This window comes from Alexandromys fortis, unplaced genomic scaffold, assembly GCF_014885135.2.
Source record: "Alexandromys fortis isolate MF-2015 unplaced genomic scaffold, M_Fortis_MF-2015_v1.1 scaffold_26, whole genome shotgun sequence".
NCBI classification, from domain to species: domain Eukaryota; kingdom Metazoa; phylum Chordata; class Mammalia; order Rodentia; family Cricetidae; genus Alexandromys; species Alexandromys fortis.
In genome coordinates this window covers 1,135,079-1,142,710 of record NW_026067894.1, presented here as the reverse complement: position 1 = coordinate 1,142,710, position 7,632 = coordinate 1,135,079, and the positions used below count along the sequence as shown (strand labels likewise).

Genomic DNA, 7,632 nt, shown 5'->3' with positions numbered 1-7,632 from the left:
AGGTCAGCTGGTCATTCTTTCACATGTTCTTTGATCTATTAGGTTTTTACCCCAAAATCTGACTCCCAAGTCTTTACTGGTACTAGAACAACTTAGGTGAGCACAAGCTGCAAATGCTCCTAACTGCTAGGACATCTTTCCAGGCTCTAGTTATATTTTCTTCAGCGCTGGGATTGAACTCATGGCCTGTGCGGGCTAGACAAGCACTGTATTAAAGAACTCTATCCCAGCTCTTGTCCTCTCTTTATTTGGACCTTGTGTTTTTTTTTTTTTTTTTTTTTTTTTTTTTTTTTTTTTTTTTTTTGCCCAGGGATTCATTTTTGATATTCACCAATTTTACCAAATCTTTCCTAAAATTTTGATGTAAAAAACAAACAGACAAAAACCCAAAACCTTTTCCCCACCAAGTTCCATTTGACAACTGTCCATCTCTTCTCTGGGTCCATCCTGAGGTTTTCCTGTCTTCCCAAACTCAGGACCCATTCCTCCCCTCCGGCCCTCACTGCTCTGCTCAGGTCAGCATCTGCGCCCTTCTGTTCTCAGGACCGTTTCGCTGAGTGCAGGGTTCCCCGTGGTCTCCGCACCATTGCTCAGTCCATAATTTCCATCCTGCTGTCTTCTTTGAAGAGAGGGTTATTTCAAAGGCTGCTTTTGACATTTCCGGGTGGATGGAGTTTCTTGCCATCCCGCAGAGCTCCGGGCTATCTGCATTGGAGGATGTGGTCAGGATGACATGATTTATTTCAGTTTTGTTGAAACTTGCTTTGACTTTCAAGGCTGTCCCATGCCCTGCTCGTGACTGACGCAGAGTCCCCCTCACATTGACTGGGTCAGTCTTGTTAACTTTCTATGTTCATCCAATCTTCTAGTGATAATTGCACTGTTTTGTTTGGTTTGGTTTGAGTTTGGGTTTTTTTGTATTTATTTATTGTTGTTTTTACATCCTGATGTAGTTTCTCCTCCCACTTGCTGTGCTCTCCCATCCACTCCTCCTCCTTTCTCTTCAGGAATGGGCAGGCCTCTCGTGGATATCGACCAGCCATTGTATATCAAGTTGCAGTGAGACCAGGCACCTCCTCTCCTATTCAGGCTGGACAAGGCAACCAGGTAGGAGGAAAGGGTCCCAAAAGCAGGAAACAGAGTCAGACACAGTCCCTGTGTCCACTGTTAGGAGTCCCACAAGAAGAGCAAGCTACACAACTGTGATACATCAGTCCCATGCAGGCTCCCTGGTTCAGTCTCTGTGAGCCCCTATGAGCCCAGGTTAGTTGATTCTTGGTGTTTTCTTGTGGTGTCCTTGACCCCTCTGACTCCTACCATCCTTCTTCACACCCCCTCCCCCGTTTCATAGGATTCCCCGAAGTTGGTCTAATGTTTGGCTGTGGGTCTCTACCTCTGTTTCCATCTGTTGCTGGGTGAAGCCTCCCTGATGACAATTGGGCTAGACGCCAATCTGTGAATATAGTAGATCATTGGGAATAATTTCATGGACTTTTTTTTTTTTTGCCAGTTGTATTTGGTTCTATCCTGGGTCTCTGGGCTGTCCAGCCTCTGAGTCCTGGCCCTGCAGGCAGTGTCAGGGGTGGACTCCCTCCAGTGACATGGGTCTCAAGCTGGACCAGTCATTGGTTGGCTGCTCCCACAATTCCTACGCCACCTTTAACCTAGCACATCTTGTAGGCAGGACAAATCGCAGGTGGAAAGTTGTGTGGTAGGACTGGTGTCCCAATCCCTCCACTGGAAGCCTTGCCTGGTTACAGGAGATGGCTGGTTCAGGTTCTGTATCCGCCATTGCTAGGACTCTTAGCTAGAGCTATGCTCAGAGATTCCCGGGAGTTTGCATCGCACTAGGTTTCTAGCTCATCCCAGAGATGCCCGCTCCGTTCTAGCCGTCTTTCCCAGTACGTTGTCCCTCCATCCTTCCCATACCTGATCCCTCCTGTTCCCCACCACCACCCAGAGACCCCCTCCCCTGCCCACCAGCAGTGTCTGTTCTATTTCCCCTTTGCCCTTGAGCCCTCCTTGTTACTTATCTTCTCTGGGTTTATGGATTGTACTGCTCTGTTTTTGGAACCCTCTGTTTTTTAACTATCAAGACACATGGACTACTATTTCCCCTATTATTCTCACAAGAACTGGACCGATCAATTTTAGTTTCATTTATTTATCTTTTTATTACATTTTTATTATTTGTATGTGTGTGTGTACATGATTGTGTCCTTGGATAAACTAGCCCATTTTATCGAACTTGCCAAGTGTATGTTCGTGAGTCTTTCTGTGGAACTAAGAAGGATAGAAAGATTGGGGAAACCAAGGGGATACAGGAAAGGATTCCTTTAATAAACCACTGGCTTGGGGTTGGAGGGATGCCTCAGTGATTAAGAGCACTGACTGCTCTTTCAGAGATCCTGAGTTCACTCCCCAGCACCTGCACAGTGGCTCACAACTACCTATAACTGTAGTCTCATGCTATCTAATGGCCTTTTCGGTATGCAAATGTACATACAGAAAAAAAACACACATAAATAAATAGATAAATATTTTTTAAAAATCAAGAAATAAACCATTGGCTTCTGGCTTCAAGACCACCAAAAACTGAGGATCTGAGTCTGGACTCCCTGGGAGCTGGTTCTAGGTAGAACTCACTTCCAAGTAGATGCCCTTTTTGGTTCCAGCCCCGGCAATTGTTTGGCCCACATTGAGGATGCGTCTTCCTCCCTCTTTTAAACATCCCTCAAGCTTGTCTCTTCCCATAGATGCCCCCTTCCCGACCATACACACACACACACACACACACACACACACACACACACACGGACCATGGAAATTCTCACGTCAGGGAGAAATGATGGTAAGAAAGGATCCTTACCATCAATTTGATAGGATTTGCAGTCACCTGGGAGACACAAGTCTAGTCATTTCCAGAAAGGCTAAACTGAAGAGGGAAGACCTGCCCTGGCTGGGCGGCACCATTCCATAGCCTGGAGTCCCCAACTACATAAAGGGAGAACCAGCATCCATCTCTCTCCGCTCCCTCACTGCAGATATAATGTGACCGGCCACCTCAGGCTCTTGACACCTTGACCTCCTCACTGTGACGGACTGTGAGCCCTTAAACTGTGAGCCACAATAAATCCTCCCTTAAGTTGCTCCTGCCATAGCAACAAGGAAAGTAATTAATGCCAGAGAGGTCTCTCTCAGATCCCTCTTTCTCAGGTCTGAGCCATCCTCCCGTCTCAGGTGTAACTCCTGAAAGTGAAGCGCCACCATCTTGAGAGAAGGGACTCAGGGTGGTATGTCCACTTTATAAACCAGTCTGACAGTTTCTTCTTAAGTTAAACAAAGGCTTCCCAGGCAACTCAGCAATCTCCCAAACTAGCTATTAACCTGAGCTCACCTGAGTGTGAACATTGGTACGGTCTCACTCATCATAAAAGTACAGAGAGAAACTCCTCACATCCTTCAAGAAGCACATAGATCACCCCACCATCCATCCACGCAGTACCAATGCACACAAACACACACAGCATGGAGGAGTTGCTAGTGCACTGAGGAGAACTAGGTATCCAAAAGGGGAAGTTGTCTGGGTTCATCTGTATTTGCCTAGAAAAGGCAAACCAGGAAGGCAGAGTGGGTATCTGCCAAGGCTAGGGCTGAGAAGGGTAGGGGCTCCAAACATATAGGGAAATGGGTTGAAGGGGATCTACTTTAGCTGTGGCAATGGGTAGTCCTGGTCAAAACTCAGAGGGAGGCTAAGGATGTAGCTCAGTTGCTAGAGTTCTTCCCTAGCACATACGAAGTCCTGGGTCCCATCCCCAGTATTACATAAACCGTTCATGGTGGTGCACACCTGTAATCCCAGAATTAGGGAGGTGGAGGCAGGAGAGTCCAGTACTAAAGGTCAGCCTGGGCTATGTAGGGACGTTTAAACCAACTGGGACTATGAGACCCTATCTCAAATAAATAACAAATAATAAATAATAACAATAACAGTTACAAATCTACTCTATGTAAACTGGCCGTGTCTTTGTAAACAGAAAAGTTCTGGTTCACAGGAAGGAGAGGGGAAGGCACTAATGATTTGGACGTACATTCTTGTATGTGCATGCAGGTACGTGTGTGTGCACACATGCATAGTGTGAACAGGACTCTGCTCTCCTGCCTGCCTAGTCATACATTTTGAGACACTTTGTACACGGTCCCAAGTCAACCAGGTAAATGCCATTCAGGAACCTCAAAGAGAAGACAGTGTGTAGAAAGGAGAGCCCCCGTTTAGGCCTCCACACAGCTGCTCCCCACTTCCTGATATGATCTTGAAGATCATATCCCTTTTCTCGGGCGACACTAATGGCCATAATTAGCTGGTATAAAAACATGAGGCATGGAAGGCAGAGAGGTGGTAGGTACCCTGTGACTCACACATTTCTGGGGAGCAGCAGCTCTGGCTCAGGGGACCTGTGGTTGGCCAGACTCCTGAGAGAGCCCAGCAGATTTGAAGATGTTCCAGCAGCTTTAAGGCCAGAGCTTTGAGAAAGGACTTGACTCAGCCCTACTCAGCATTCACAGAGATTCAGGCCTACTCAGCATCCATGGGATTCAGGCCTACTCAGCATCCACAGGAACTCAGGCTTAGTCAGTATCCACAAGGACTCAGGCTTATGCCAAAGAGCCAAATCCACAATGCCAGTTTCATCGGCAGCTGACGAGTTGGGGTGCTCTTGAAGAACCGGATGGAACCAAACCCCTCAATCCCAGGACTGACCACAGAGACAGCGCCTGAGCCTCACCTGTCTCCTGGGGCAGTGGGAAGGTCCAATTAGCCACTGTAAAAGGCACTTAGCACCTGCCTGCCATTACCATTAGCCCACCCCCACCCAGGTAACAGGTGAGGTAACCTGGTACTAATAAGGGAGCTGTCCAGAGTCACACTGCTACTGGGTTGCCAAATGGGTATGCCGTGGTCTCAAACCTCACAGGACAGCCTGCCGGAAGCAAAACCTTGCTCTGGTAGAAGTTTCTAGACCTAGATAGGAATAAAAGTATTTAAAGGATGCGACTGTGACTCCCCTGGGCCCCTCCCACAGGTAAATTTGGCCATGATTTTTAAACAGCAAGGCTCCAGTTCACAGGAAGGACAAAGTTGCTACCTGACCTCGGCTCTGAGCACCACTATCCCCTCCTCATTGCTACCCCTCCCCTTCTCCTTGAGCCCTCCCCCACCTTCCTCATTTCAAGGCCTGAAAGCCTTGGTCGTGCGTGCGTGGCACGGACAGGACCGGATCAGCCCTGTCCTTCTGCAGCTGATGTTCTAGTAGAGAGTGGGAATGGTAAAATTTAAGACAGGAAACACAATTTCAAATTGCAATGCGGTCTGTGAAAGAAATAAATAGAAAAGCCTGGAGAAAGCCTCCTGCGTAAACAAGCATGGAAGCTGAAGGCTTGTGGGTAAGAAGCCCCGAACGGTGTCAGGAGCCGTGCCCATGTGAGGAGAAGAGAGTGTACACACAGGTCTTAGGATGGAAACCTATCTCAAGGGCTTAGGGGATGCATGACACCCCAGGCAACGCCAGGTCACAAGTCTTTCCCTCCCTGCCCTCCCCAGCTGAGCCCTGAAACGTGTTCTCCAAGGAGTGGATGCTGGGGGAATCATGGAGGTGGGATTGGTGAGGACGGAGAGTGGGGATGTTGACAGCAACGAGGGAGGACCAAGCCTTCGTGAGTGCTTACCACGATCCTGGCGAGGTACTAATCCCTTGACACCAATCCCCATGCCAGCCGTATGAGGTAAGAGTAATTGCTTTAATAATGGGTAATATTTACTACTTAGTGCATAGCCGGCATTCTTGGAAGAGCTTACAAGTGTCAACCCTTTCAAGGCAGGAACCATTATGCCCCCTGGATTAGAGATGAGGAAACAGGGACATTTAACAGCTCACCTGAGCTCTTCCAGCCAGTTACTTGAGTTCATATGTTCTCCTGGCTCTCCTGGTTCTCCTGGCTCTAGGCAGGAGTTGCCGGGACCCCTGGGGAACGGGTGTCTACCTTCTGCATAGACTGGAGAAGTCATCGTGGTGGAGGCTATGCCGGCCCAGCCATAGGGATTCGCAATTTCCCAGGTGGGGCATGAGGCAGCTTGGTGTTTAGGTGCTTTGAATGGGTTCCGGGAAAACTTGGGGCATTGGGTGAGACGCTTGGCTTAAAGAATGGGAAAGAGCCTGGTACCAAAGGGGCCCAGCAAGGTTGGAGGGCTTGAGCTGCATTCTGAGGTCTGTGAGGGGCTGGAAGCCCTGGCCTCTCCCCCAGCTGTCGAGATCTAGCCTAGCCTAAGCAGGCGTGGGAATGCTAAGGCTTCCTAAAACCAAGCCCTCAGCAGCCTCCCCAACCCCAAGAAAGGGTGGGTCCTGCCTCTCACCCCACTCCTGTCACACCCCAGGCCTCTCTCCCACCACCCCTCATGCTGCTCCCAGGCTTGGCATACGGCTTCTTCCACCGCCATGATGCCCATTCCTCTCCCTCCAGGCTCTCAGTTTTCTGTCAGCCTGTCCCCAGTTCATCCCTCTTCAGGAACCCCTCAGAGACACTCCAGGAACCCCTCGGTATACACACTGCCTACCACATCAGGCCCACCCAGGTGAGTTGCTGGCATAACCACTCCCTGCTTCCCTCTTTCGGGACCTCTATGGTAACAGACCCTGCTTCCCTTCCTGCTGGTCCAGCTCTCAGGTGTCCTGTGAGTTCCTTCAGGGCCAAAACCAAACCTAATAATTACACGTAGGGCTGGGCACTGTTTCCTGGCCACTCCACAGGTGGACCGGTGTCATGAACATGGGGTGCTGTGACCCACTCTGGGGGTGTTCCTTTACCCTCTGTTCTTTGGGAGTGGAGTCTTCTAGAAGGGGCACTCTCCATGATTGTGGTGGACACCGAATGGCAGGTCTGGGGTCTAAGAGGCCCACAAGTCCTCAGGGAACTGGCAGGTCTGGAGAGATGCTGGTCTGTACTCGTCCCCAAGGCCAGGTGTGAATCCAGGCCCACAGAGTCCAGTCAGACAAAAGCACGAGTTCCTGCCACTCTGCCCTGCCAGACTACAGTCAGTTAGGACAGCAGCAGACAGGCAGAACTCGGTCCTGACCCACCGGTATGTTTCCTCTCTCCTTCTCATGGTCCTCTGGATACATGAAGGTGCCCAAGGCATTGCTTCCGTCACACAGGCACCTACAGGTCATTGATATTTACTGAAGACCAAGAACACACCATGGTCTGGAACCCAGGACAAAAACCTGTGAGAGACACACAGTACCAGATCCTTAGCACAGGGTCTCAGTGGCACCTAACTGTGGGTCCCGTAGGTAGAGACACTCAAAGGCCTCACTCATGATGGAGTGTGGTCCAGATATAATCAAGACAACCCGCCACATCTGAGGGACTGCTCCGTCCCATGTCCAGAGTGAGCTGAGGGGCAAAGTCCATGAGTGGCTGGGAGAGGCAGCCGAGTTCAGCCGAGTGTCCCCAGCCCTGTACCCTGCCATCATAAAGAGGATGGCCGGGCATAAGGATTGACTCTGGGAACCTAGAGCACCCACCACTAACCCAGGGAGGACACAGATCATGAGGTCACAAAGGGTCTATGGC

At 49.8% G+C, this 7,632-nt stretch overlaps 1 long non-coding RNA gene across 1 annotated transcript; it reads left to right on the top strand.

Annotated features, from left to right (window-relative positions):
- The first annotated feature begins 282 nt into the window (after positions 1-282).
- Positions 283-6,636, top strand: LOC126508852 (uncharacterized). Its single transcript, XR_007593980.1, has 3 exons — positions 283-829; positions 1,008-1,107; positions 5,603-6,636. It is a non-coding gene; the product is annotated as an uncharacterized lncRNA (long non-coding RNA).
- Positions 6,637-7,632: the final 996 nt, after the last annotated feature.